General features: G+C 41.4%; 1 long non-coding RNA gene across 1 annotated transcript; it reads left to right on the forward strand.

Annotated features, from left to right (window-relative positions):
• Positions 1 to 4,004: 4,004 nt before the first annotated feature.
• LOC139148751 (uncharacterized) lies at positions 4,005 to 5,739 on the forward strand. The gene is made up of 2 exons (XR_011555997.1): positions 4,005 to 4,315; positions 4,907 to 5,739. It is a non-coding gene; the product is annotated as an uncharacterized lncRNA (long non-coding RNA).
• The last annotated feature ends 6,900 nt before the right edge of the window (positions 5,740 to 12,639 follow it).

The following is a 12,639-nucleotide window of genomic DNA, read 5'->3' on the forward strand; positions in this document are numbered from 1 at the left end:
ACTTGTCTGGCAGAGACCCTGCGATTCGCGTTCTTCCCTGTTGGAACACGCGCGCGCCCTTCAGAGACGCGACGCGAATCCCAGGGTCTGGACGTTCTTGCAAGCGACCGGTCGGATTTCTGCCTGATCCGGGTACTTTACAGAACTCTACGCATCCGTCAATCAAAAACAAATGACAAGTACCATAGCCAAATAAAATGTAAAATGAAAAATAAAAACATACCGCGTATATAGGTCTACCAGCTACTAGTATATATTCTCTCCGCCCAGTTAGATAGGTTTTTCTTTTGACGTCACTACCCTTATGAATATTCATATACTTGCAAGAACGGACAGTCGCTGTGTCTGGCAGCGCGTGCTCACAGCTGCACAGCCTTCGAATGCAGGCCCATCGCGGCGCGCACAAAACTAGGCACAGCGACTGTGGAGAGTCTCGCTTGAGACGTGTGTGTGTAAGTGCCTGAGTAGTAAGATGCGCTTCCGCGCGTGACCTGAATATTTTGCAGGATTATCGAGTGCAGGATTATCGAGTCGGAATCAGGCATGATAATCCCAAAACGGATGCAGATCACCGAAAGAGGGCGCATTTTGCATATCTGACAGAGTGCGTAGTCCGCCATGTCTGAAGCGAGCAGAGCGTATAGGTAAGAGAAAGTCAAACAGAAGAAAACTTGTAGAAAACGAAACATTTGGTGTTTATCATATTAGTATTTATTGTCTCTGAATAAAACCCTTTGCAAAGACCACTGTACATGTCTGGATTGGTAAGCTTATGTAATATTTAAACCCCCATTCGGACTTAATCCAAAATCTAGCGAGATATTTATATGGTGATTATAATTTCAAAGGAAAGTAAAAGATAAAAACACTTCATAATCATCTTAACACCATAGTTAATCCCGATCCAGGGCCTTCCTTGTCTACTCGGGTTTTAATTAAGGTCTCATATCCCATTGAAAGGTGACAATTTTATGTAAGAATGTGCGGGTGCATAAGTCTTTTTGGAAGGACATTACTAATCATTTAGTAAATATACTTCAATAAAACATTAAGCAAAGAATAAATACCATTTGTAAACATGTGTGAAATACATATCAGGATAGAGGAGCCATTACTATAACTTGGAAGTCTTATGCACAAAGTCTAGACGGCACACAGTCTTGGTCCGAAAAAACAAAAATCCTATACTCTTTATATAGTTGATGTTGTTGATTGTTGCCTTGTAGCCCTAGTGTCTGCTGCAGCAGTTGAATGCACTCTGCATCTGGTGGCATTGGCGCTAGTTGCCCTCTTCTGTTGTGTACAATTTTTTTTAAATTCTATCCATGAGCCATGCCTGTAAGTGTAAACAAAGGGAAAACTAGACAGAAAAAGAATTCGACCGAGTCTCGTTAAAGTGGTGGCAACAGACCTGTTAAATAGTTTTATAAAACAACTGATCACTATGCAAAACTTTTCCTTGGAGGACTGTTTGGGCAAAAGAGGACCTTCCTCAGGGATGACCTCTTGACCTCCACCACAGGTGGCGCTGTATGAACGTTTGCCGGAGATAAAATTCCTTACTTTTGTAACTTCTTCTACAAGTGGAAATTCCCAACCTCAGCCGTGCTTACAATATTCGCAGACTTGGCTTGGAAAATCCTCCCTCGCCAGAAAACCGGAGATGAGGATAGTATGGTTACCCGTGTATAATCCACTGGTCAAGCCAAAATCACAGTCAAATCCTCGTGGACAGTTTACAAGCCAGGAATAAAAATCTCCAATCGACCAATGTAAAATTCTTCTTCACTTACTTTAGGCTTAGACAGAGTTCGAATTCATATTGCTTTTATCAGATGCCTCTAGGCTTTCTTTAATTTCTTTCTCATCACTTGCCTGTGGCATGGTCTGCATTCGTTTATTTCTTACCTCTGTTCCCTTATTTCAGTAGTATTCATCACAAAGATAGTCCCACATAGTTTATCCGGCTGCAAAATTCACAGTTTTGCTCTCTAGAAGTACAATTGGAATCATGCTATTTCAATCTGAATCGAGAAATCCCCTATGTTTATAAATTCCACCAAATTTGCTGGTTTGCTGCCCCTATGGTGTCTTTATGATTGGAGTAAAATGACGAACTAATGAGGCAAACTTATCTATGAATTTATTTATGAACTTCGATGTGTGACGCCTATCAGCGTGTAATGTGTATGTAATAATGGAAATACGTAGAGCTGTGAAAAAGTCGATTTTTAGGCAAGCTTAAATCCAAGCCAATGATTCTGCACTATTGAACAAACCAGGCATGTCACCATACTACCATCCCACGCTAATTATCTTTTTGGATAGAGTTGTACAAGAAACGCCTATGTGCAAACTGTAAATAATAACTGTAGACTTCATGCATTTTGGTGGGCGTTATAATGTAATAACTATCATAAACCATGCAAAGTTGGGAATCCTGGCAAACCTACCAATGGAAGACAGGTTTACAGATAACAGCTTCCTTCCGTGGCTGAAAATGTTCTAATAGTCTAAGAAAGATTACAATAAATGAATTTTGATTCTCCAGAAAGCCCGATGACGTCAACATTTCACATAACATAACAGACATCAGTCCATTAGCTGAGCACTGATTAGAAATTGACACCCATTTATTTCAACTCTCTCTCTAAAATTGAACTGAGTCAGTCCTTGCTGAGGCGACGTGGCATAGCTCAAATCATCTCGACAGATTATGCACTCTCACAAACATTTCTTTTGAACTGAGTACGGGCATTATCGTCCGTTGAAACAGAATTTTCCAACACATAAGGAAAGGTCGTTAAGCAATAATATACAGTTTATTACAGGATCTCCGACCTACTGTAGGCCTAATATCTTACGACAAGAAATCATATTATACAGGACTGATGCTTGCTACGATGGCAGATATATATACCACAATTTGGCATTCTACTTGAATTACTAGATTCTCTGTATCCATTCTTCGGTTGACATGAACAGACCTTCAGTAACTATGATGAATAATACACTTAAGGCCAAATCAATTATAACTTAATAAAACATGCCGCTGTTAGCTGTATCAACTCCGGTTACTCGTGCACTAAACGTAAAGTAAACATGTGTGTCCAGCAGTCGAACATAAATTACGATTGTCTGCAAATACATTGTACAAAAAGCATATTCAGGCAGTGTTGACAGGCGACGAACCGTCAATCATCGTGGAATTACCACATAATGTGGGTTATAGACAAAGAAAAGGGTTAATGCAGAGAAGGAAGAAACTGCAATAATTGTTTCGAATAACAGGTACTTAGACATTCATTTTGTTTATTTAATTTTGCCACAGTTATTATCTTTCACTTTGGACACACTTTCATCGAGCCAATATGACCTTTCGACCCCCTTATGGTCCATTTGACATTTTCATTTGTTTGGTAGGTAACTTGTTACACTTATACAGTCAATCCACAAGCCGTATTCATGAGCTTATCAAACTACAATATCCATTATCTGGTACTCCTGGTATTTTACCAAGACATATCTCAATTGGGGAAAAACACCAGACACGCTTAAACACGTTTTTAAGGTTGAGTAATGCGACAAGTATATACCAGACAAATGAAAATGTCAAATATACCATAAGGGGTCGAAAGGCCCTACCGACTCCATGCGTTCTTGGTCCCGCCGTGATTGTTTCATAAAAAGGTTGACGGTAATATTTGCTCAAATTGTGCACCGTGTAACCATTGAATAAACCGTGTATAACTTTCAAGGCAAAGAAGCTCGAATATTTCTTTCTTTTTCGACAGGATGGAGGAACACTTTGAAGGCGAAAAGAAAGTAAACGCGAGGACAGAAAAAGATTAACAAGGCATACATATTATTCGAGTTAAATAATACCTTCTTTAATTTCATCTATATCTTCTACATTGCATGAATTATTTCAGTTGAAATACATTGGCACTGGGAGTTACAGATACTTAAAGGTTTGATTTATTTCATTATACTTATACCAGATTTGTTCAAATACTACCATTCAGGATTTAGGATGAATTGATTCAGCATGACCTTTTGACCTCTGAATTCCGACATCTCAACGCTTTGATACACCGGTGATATTTTTTTGTTTGTTTACATGGAACCTGTCGCGTTTGTACAAAACCGCCCCTCAACGATTACGTCGGTCTCAGTCGAAAAGAAACTACCAGAACCAGCAGCGTAAGAGTGTGTTCTATCCGTTTTACTGCAGCTGTTTTTCAACGAATCGGATCAAGAAGGAGAAATATTTTAGCACGCTGACACACGTTAGCTAGTTAGCAAGTAAGTACAGGTAAGTACAGCTGTCATACTTCGCCATGTTTCGTGAGTAAAGTTCATCGGAATATTGCCCAAGCTGTGTAACACATAATCAACGGACATCCAGTGTTTGTTCGACTTTCCGAAGAAAAGAAGAGAGAACGCCTTTTTCTTTCCTGGATAGAGAGACAGTGTGTAGGGAAAGGAATCAAATATCTAGAAGTGCATATATACAATGCATAATTCTAGTAAAACATTTCTTTCACTTTCATTTCACGTCTAAGCCTACAGAGACGAGTGAAGTGGGTACTGTTTTTCGACGAGACTGTCTACACTTGCATCGTAAATCCGCACAAAACCCCGAAAATAATGAATTCATTAAGTTCAAGTACGGACAACATTGAAAATGAATCTCGTTGTAACACATCCCTGGGAATTCAAGCTTAGCGTTCAATGTCAACCCAAGTTTTGTGAAGATCAAATATTTTGAAATGTGCAGACATGGATGTTCTTCATGGGTTTATTGGGAAATCATCATCCAGTGCGTCTAAGTGCTTATGCTTCTCACAGTTGACGGTAGAAAATATTGTTAGGTACTAATCCAAGGTGATATGTCTCTACACAGCGCCATACCGTCAAATATGGAAGAGAAAACATACAGGAATGGGTTTACTGCCGATGACTTACAGGAACTGGTGAAGGAAAAAGCAGGAAAAATCAGTCACGAGCACAGATTAATGCTGCAACATGTGATCTCTTTGGTGGCGAAGTCAAGATGGTCTGTCTGGAATAACACAATCATCGAAATGCGCGGTATGTGGATGGCACCGTTGATGAAGCTTAAATCCGGTAGTGAAGCCAACCATATGGTGATTTGTTACGACGGCTGTCATAGGCCTGTCGACTATTATGTGAAGAAGAGCTGGGGTTTTTGGCTGTATGAGAAAGTCATCGTCACATGGAAGAAATTCGTCCGGCCTGCTCTCGTCGGGGCTGTAGGCATCCTTGTAGGCCGTGCTGTACATGCCAAGATAACAGATTAAGGTCTGAATATTGTGAAGTCATCATCGTTTATTCCGTCTGGTTCATTCATTGCAAAGAAGTTTTTATGCTCAACCGAAAATAATGATTGAAGAATATATTATCTATTAATGCTAGTACTTCGCCGTCTTCTTTGAGACTCTTTGTAAAGCATTGTTCCGTGTACTAGTGCTCGCTTTTCGAAATTGATTCTAAGTGTAAAGTAACTGAAAATGTATTATTAAATCATTGTCATACGTAGCTTAATGTATTGCCATCTGTCGTTTATTACGACAATCGTAAGTTTAAGTGTTAAGTTCTGTGTTTCATTACTGGATTATTGCTAAATATGAGAGAGAGAAATATGAGAGAGAGAGAGAGAGAGAGAGAGAGAGAGAGAGAGAGAGAGAGAGAGAGAGAGAGAGAGAGAGAGAGAGAGAGAGGCACAGGTATAAAGAAAAAATCATAAAATGTCACACAAGTTCCGAAGAGAAAAGTGCCTGCCTTTGTATTTAGATTCCTGTAGTGATGATTGTTTTGCTAGGGCTAATTCACTAGCTCAAACTTCCATGGGGTTTGTCCACATAACAAATTTTATCTGTATTCAAGCTAATATGTAACATATGCCAAAAGGTTTTTCCGCGAAAGGTATCTCACCAATAAGACAATTTCTTTTTAATTTGTTGACAATAAATATTAGTATTCATATGCTAAACGGTGCTGTTACTTTACTTTTTCCTGTTGATTAATAAATGTGAGAGTGAAAAATATTCATCGCTTGACGGAAATACCTCTACAAAGACGGCGCTCATATATGACGTCATCAGTTGCACCGATTATCAGAGAGGATACATACATGTACGTAGATGCCATTAAACTTCCAAATAGTATCAAACTTAAGTTTTGTTTATGCTGTTTGAAAGTGGAATCTTTCATCCGACACTGGGGGTACGGATTTTATGTTTATTGGATCAAGATACTCACAAGTATCCTGGTTGATGTGCTTGTTCTCGTACATTTTGATTCATAGTTCGTTTACTTTGTTTACTGTTTGTTCTGGCTTGTTGTGTATAATACTGAGTGTTGCGTAATTGCCTTTCGCATTCGAGTACGTAATCGTTTGTGTTGACAATGACGAAAACCCGACCCTTGTCGAGGGTTTTTTTCCCCGAAATTTGTCTATTGTTTGCAAGCTGGTTTATCGCGATTCTTTTAGCACGCGACATGTTTTGTTTCCTTGTTTGAAAGGGTATCTCTAGAAGTGCGAGTTTAGCAGCTTCAGATAGCTTTCACGTTTTTGGTGTTTGTTGTTTGTGGAGCCCAATTTGACTTTTCTTTGAATTTGTGTTGTTGCGATTGTTTGTGTCTCACGATGTAGCGTAGTCACATTTTACGACTTTATTTGTTGAAATCCTGAGGTGGCTTTATTCTGTTTGGTTTTGTTGGCGTCCGAATTTATTTTAAGGCCTTTGCCTAGTACTATTTTTCGGAGTTTCATAGTTTGAGCGATGATAGGTTGTTGTTGAATTTCATGTTGTTGCACTTGTCGGCTTTTCTTTGGAAATAGCTGATTTATTTCCACGGCCATTTTTTCTGTCACGTTATTTTTATGTGTACGATTTTTGTTATTTCTTTTAAGTGTTTGTGTGTTCTATGTCATTTTAGGTTTGTTTTTTGGGGTAGTTCTCTTTTTGGAGTGTTTGGTGGCCCTGAAAAGGGCCGCTTGGTATGGGATTTGTTAGCGCTTGGCGCGTTTGTTTTGGCGATGAGCCTATAGCTTTTTTATGCTTCTTTTCGCTGATTCGATGTGCTTGGTAAGTAGGTGTTTGCCGCCTTCTGGTCACTGTGTGTGCGTACATGGACAGTCTGCACAGCCCTTGAATGTGGTCTCGATTTTGATCAAACCATGGAGGTACCTCCATGATCAAACTTACAATTTAGGAGTATATATCAAAACTGATAAATGATTTATGTTTTCACATGGGTTCACAAAATGTTTCGCCCCGGTGTTCATTTTTGGCCCAGGAATTCCATCTACCCACCGGGCCCACCCTTTGCAGAGTAGTAAGCTAATGGGGCAGTAAATATGGATGCGCCGGTGCGATTCAACGATCAACCTCTATATCGCATCGAAAGTCAACAATTTTACGGCACGGACTATGATTTTATAAGTTTATACACAGTCCCTCGTGGATAGAGAGACTGTGGTTTATATAAAAATTATAAGGCGCGGGGTATTATATATTGACTGATTACTGTAGCTATAGATAGGCTACATTCAGGACGGGCAGCGACGAGGACACCGCGACATTGCACTTTTATATGATATCCGATATTTACGGCTACTAGACACTACAATATCGAACTTAGATTGAACGATGAGGTGGTGAAATCTTTACTTGGCTAGAACGGTGAGTTGTGAAATCTCCGATATATATCGGATATTAACTTGCGATTTGACAGACTCTAGTATCGTCTAGTATCGATGCTAGAGTCAGCCTTGGAAGTCGGGCTTGGCCAGAACTCTGAGGTTGTGAAATCTCCGATATATATCGGATATTTACTTGTTACTTGCGATTTGACAGACTCTAGTATCGGCTAGTATCGATGCTAGAGTCAGTCCCTGGAAGTCGGGCTTGGCCAGAACGGTAGGGTTGTGAAATCTCCGATATATATCGGATATTTACTTGCGATTTGACAGACTCTAGTATCGTCTAGTATCGATGCTAGAGTCAGTCCCTGGAAGTCGGGCTTGGCCAGAACGGTAGGGTTGTGAAATCTCCGATATATATCGGATATTTACTTGCGATTTGACAGACTCTAGTATCGTCTAGTATCGATGCTAGAGTCAGTCCCTGGAAGTCGGGCTTGGCCAGAACTCTGAGGTTGTGAAATCTCCGATATATATCGGATATTTACTTGCGATTTGACGGACTCTAGTATCGTCTAGTATCGATGCTAGAGTCAGTCCCTGGAAGTCGGGCTTGGCCAGAACTCTGAGGTTGTGAAATCTCCGATATATATCGGATATTTACTTGCGATTTGACGGACTCTAGTATCGTCTAGTATCGATGCTAGAGTCAGTCCCTGGAAGTCGGGCTTGGCCAAAACTCTGAGGTTGTGTAATCTCCGATATATCGGATATTTACTTGCGATTTGACAGACTCTAGTATCGGCTAGTATCGATGCCTAGAGTCAGTCCCTGGAAGTCGGGCTTGGCCAGAACTCTGAGGTTGTGAAATCTCCGATATATATCGGATATTTACTTGCGATTTGACAGACTCTAGTATCGTCTAGTATCGATGCTACAGTCAGTCCCTGGAAGTCGGGCTTGGCCAGAACTATGAGGTTGTGTAATCTCCGATATATCGGATATTTACTTGCGATTTGACAGACTCTAGTATCGTCTAGTATCGATGCTAGAGTCAGTCCCTGGAAGTCGGGCTTTGCCAGAACGGTGAGGTTGTGAAATCTCCGATATATATCGGATATTTACTTGCGATTTGACAGACTCAAATATATTGATATATTGATATTAGAGTCCCCATATCGCCGATAAATATCAGGTAAATATCGGAGATTTCACAGATCCGGCGTGCCGAGGTACAAGGCAAGTATTCTAGTATCGTCTAGTCACAGTCCCTCTATCCGTGGATAGAGGGACTGTGGTCTAGTATCGATATTAGAGTCCCCAAATCGCCGATAAATATCGGGTAAATATCGGAGATTTCACAGATCCGGCGTGCCGGGGCACGAGGCAAGTCATTCTAGTATCGTCTAGTATCGATATTAGAGTCCCCAAATCGCCGATAAATATCGGGTAAATATCGGAGATTTCACAGATCCGGTGTGCCGAGGTACAAGGCTAGTCATCATAGTATCGTCTAGTATCGATATTAAAGTCCCCAACGGCTTCCCATGGAACGACGGCATTTCATTCTAGTATCGTCTAGTATCGATGCTAGAGTCAGTCCGTGGAAGTCGGGCTTTGCCAGAACGGTGAGGTTGTGAAATCTCCGATATATATCGGATATTTACTTGCGATTTGACAGACTCAAATATATTGATATATTGATATTAGAGTCCCCATATCGCCGATAAATATCAGGTAAATATCGGAGATTTCACAGATCCGGCGTGCCGAGGTACAAGGCAAGTATTCTAGTATCGTCTAGTCACAGTCCCTCTATCCGTGGATAGAGGGACTGTGGTCTAGTATCGATATTAGAGTCCCCAAATCGCCGATAAATATCGGGTAAATATCGGAGATTTCACAGATCCGGCGTGCCGGGGCACGAGGCAAGTCATTCTAGTATCGTCTAGTATCGATATTAGAGTCCCCAAATCGCCGATAAATATCGGGTAAATATCGGAGATTTCACAGATCCGGTGTGCCGAGGTACAAGGCTAGTCATCATAGTATCGTCTAGTATCGATATTAAAGTCCCCAACGGCTTCCCATGGAACGACGGCATTTCATTCTAGTATCGTCTAGTATCGATACTAGTCCCGAAAACGTCGATATGTCACTACATTGTAAATATCCGATATTTAAAAATTGTGCAAAGTCGCGCCTTCATGGCAGCGACGGGCAGTAATTAGTAGGCAAAACCACGGTCCCTCCACAGAGGGACCGTGGCAAAACAGGTGGTTTTCACCGTGGGCAGAACTCGGTGCAATGATACTGCACATTAATAGTTAGCCTGTCACCTTGAAGGTAATGCTGTAGGTGAAACAAGTAAGCTTACTTCAAACGCACGATGGTACAAACATTCCTACCTCCATGGTACAAACAACACCACAAGTGAAACGTACACATAGAAATACACGCGTTCCTACGTTGTGCCCACCCGGGCCACGCGATTTAAAATATGACTGATACTGCTGGATAGTGTTAATTGGGTCGGTAAACAGTCAACTAATAGTTTAATTGACTACCTGGGTGATTGGCAGGTCGTGTCCAACGACGCATATGCAAAGCAGGCCAAAAGACAAAAGCCCCAAAGTTATTGACAGCTGGCCAGGGGTCACCATGAATACGTAATGAAGCTTCACTACGCAGAAACTGCGTAGTCAAGCCCTTCTTAAGCCCCGGGCGAAATGGACCGGGATCCGGATTAATGCCAAGTTTGGATGGGCGTTTTGGGGCATGGCTCTGCATAATGAGTCTGTTGGTAACGGCTGCTTTCGTTCGCATTATCTAGGTAATATGTTTGCTCTCAACTCACGCTCTGACTATAAGCTTAGGTACAGCCTTCGCAATACGCGAAAGAAAAAAGAAAGAAGAAAAAAATATCAATTTCATAAAAACAGGAGCGTGCTGAGCATGAATTGATCTACTGAAGTTTTTGCTGAGTTGGTTTTCTGAAGTTTCGGGTCATGTCATCGTTCGAGAATGATTTGGCTGCTGACCACCATATCTACATACGGAAATGGCGCCGTACGCTGTGGAAATAAGAATCAAGAATGTAATAAACATAAACATTAAAAATAATCCGAAGCTGGCAATTTCGTATGTTGAAATCACGAATTACCGATCTAAACATTGACTGAGAAACACGGTCAGGAAAATGGTAGGAAATAGGTGAACGACGCGACGTCATGGCCGATCGCTAAAAATAAAAAAATAAGTTCACTACATCACGGAAGGATCGAGATTTCCATGAATCTCATCTGTAAGCGATCGAGGTCGGCTGTTCGGTTGCTTTGAGGGTGACCCCAGACAACTAATCACGAGTTATATTATTTTTCGGAGCAATGGGATGAACCACGGACTGGGTTCAAAGATATCTTCGTTATTGAAGAAATTAAAGTCCCACCTTTGTCGAAATCATACGATGTAGTGCCAACTCAATGAGCCGATCTCGGACACACGTATCAATAGGCCTAAGCCTTTCGAAGAAGATCGGGTGACGACGCGTCGACGCTCACTTGCTCAGCTTGAACTGACATTGACAAATACTGTTTTGATGTCTTTACAAGCTTTGTTTCATTCTCATAACAGAAGTCCAAACGTTACTGGGGCAACCGGTATGTCAAAACCTTACCAACCTCCGAACACGACAATACGACATGTCATTGCCATGTGTGAGAACACGTGTACATGTACAACCATGCATACGGCCGTTTTCAGGGCTAGCATTTATATCAAAAGCGACTGTAGCGTACCGGTACTTTCGGCCGTAGATTTGGGGGGGGGGGCTGTTTAAAAAAGTGGCTCTCTTTGACTGACTGTAATCAAATTGATCATGGAGGCTACCGCTATGATTTAATATTTAGTTGTTTTCGATGTCATTGTAAACTATGGACTCTGCCTGCAGTTCTGTAAAATACAGTGTACGCACTTTTCGCAAGGATACATCGTACCGGTACTGACTCATCTCTTGCTAAGTCACGACCGAAAATGGCTCACTTTTGCGATGTCTGTGCATCATAAACGCTTGTTAGTAAAATAGTTTATGACAACCACGAAGTTTTTATCCTGTGTGCACGCCAATATCCATGTAACTCTAAGCGTACACATGGTTTGTTTACATCGTAATTATTCTCGTATGCACAGCAAATGTTTGACCAGTTTACACCTCTGCGCGTCACTGAATGATTGACAATTGTTTGAATCGCGGAACGACCGTTCCCTGAGGGCCATTTCCTTCGTTATGAAAGCGATTTTTCCCCTAATCGTCGTAATTTTAAAAGGCTTTGTGAAACTTTGCGGATACCTGTATGGCCTACGTGTTTATGAAACAGTCTATGTTTATGGTATGCCAATAATGTTTGTTTGAGAATCGCTTCGGCTGATTTTCACGGAGCGGTCTACCTTGCTGTTGCCAGTTGTCACTCAAGCGCCATTATGAATTTTCGATGAGTTAGGGGTCTTTTATACCCCGCACACCGGTTTAAGCGGTCAAACTCTCTCGGCATTTTCCGGCATGATATTTCATCTTGAGTAAGTGATTCACACTGTGGTGATTAAGAGTGTGGGACATTATTTCGGAACGACTCACATTTGAAATTGTAAGCATAAATTCGAGGGCTACGAGTCACCTCGACCTTGACCTTTCGACCCCGTCAGCCCTGGTCATCTTGACCCCTCCACCAGTCACCTCGACCCCTCAATCCTTTCCTTCGTTATTAAGTAGACGAGCTTGTATCATTATCTCGACAGAACGTCGCCAGTTTTGTTCGATGTTCATGGCTCTTTTGAAGGCCTCAGTGGAAATGAGTAATGTGCCACGGCCGAAGCTTTAAGCCATGGACGTAAAAAATGCTCCATGGCCAAGCATAGGTAATGAATTATAGAGTGCCAGGTGTACATGGCCAATCGTCGCCGCGTACGCG

This window comes from Ptychodera flava, chromosome 13 (assembly GCF_041260155.1).
Source record: "Ptychodera flava strain L36383 chromosome 13, AS_Pfla_20210202, whole genome shotgun sequence".
NCBI lineage: Eukaryota > Metazoa > Hemichordata > Enteropneusta > Ptychoderidae > Ptychodera > Ptychodera flava.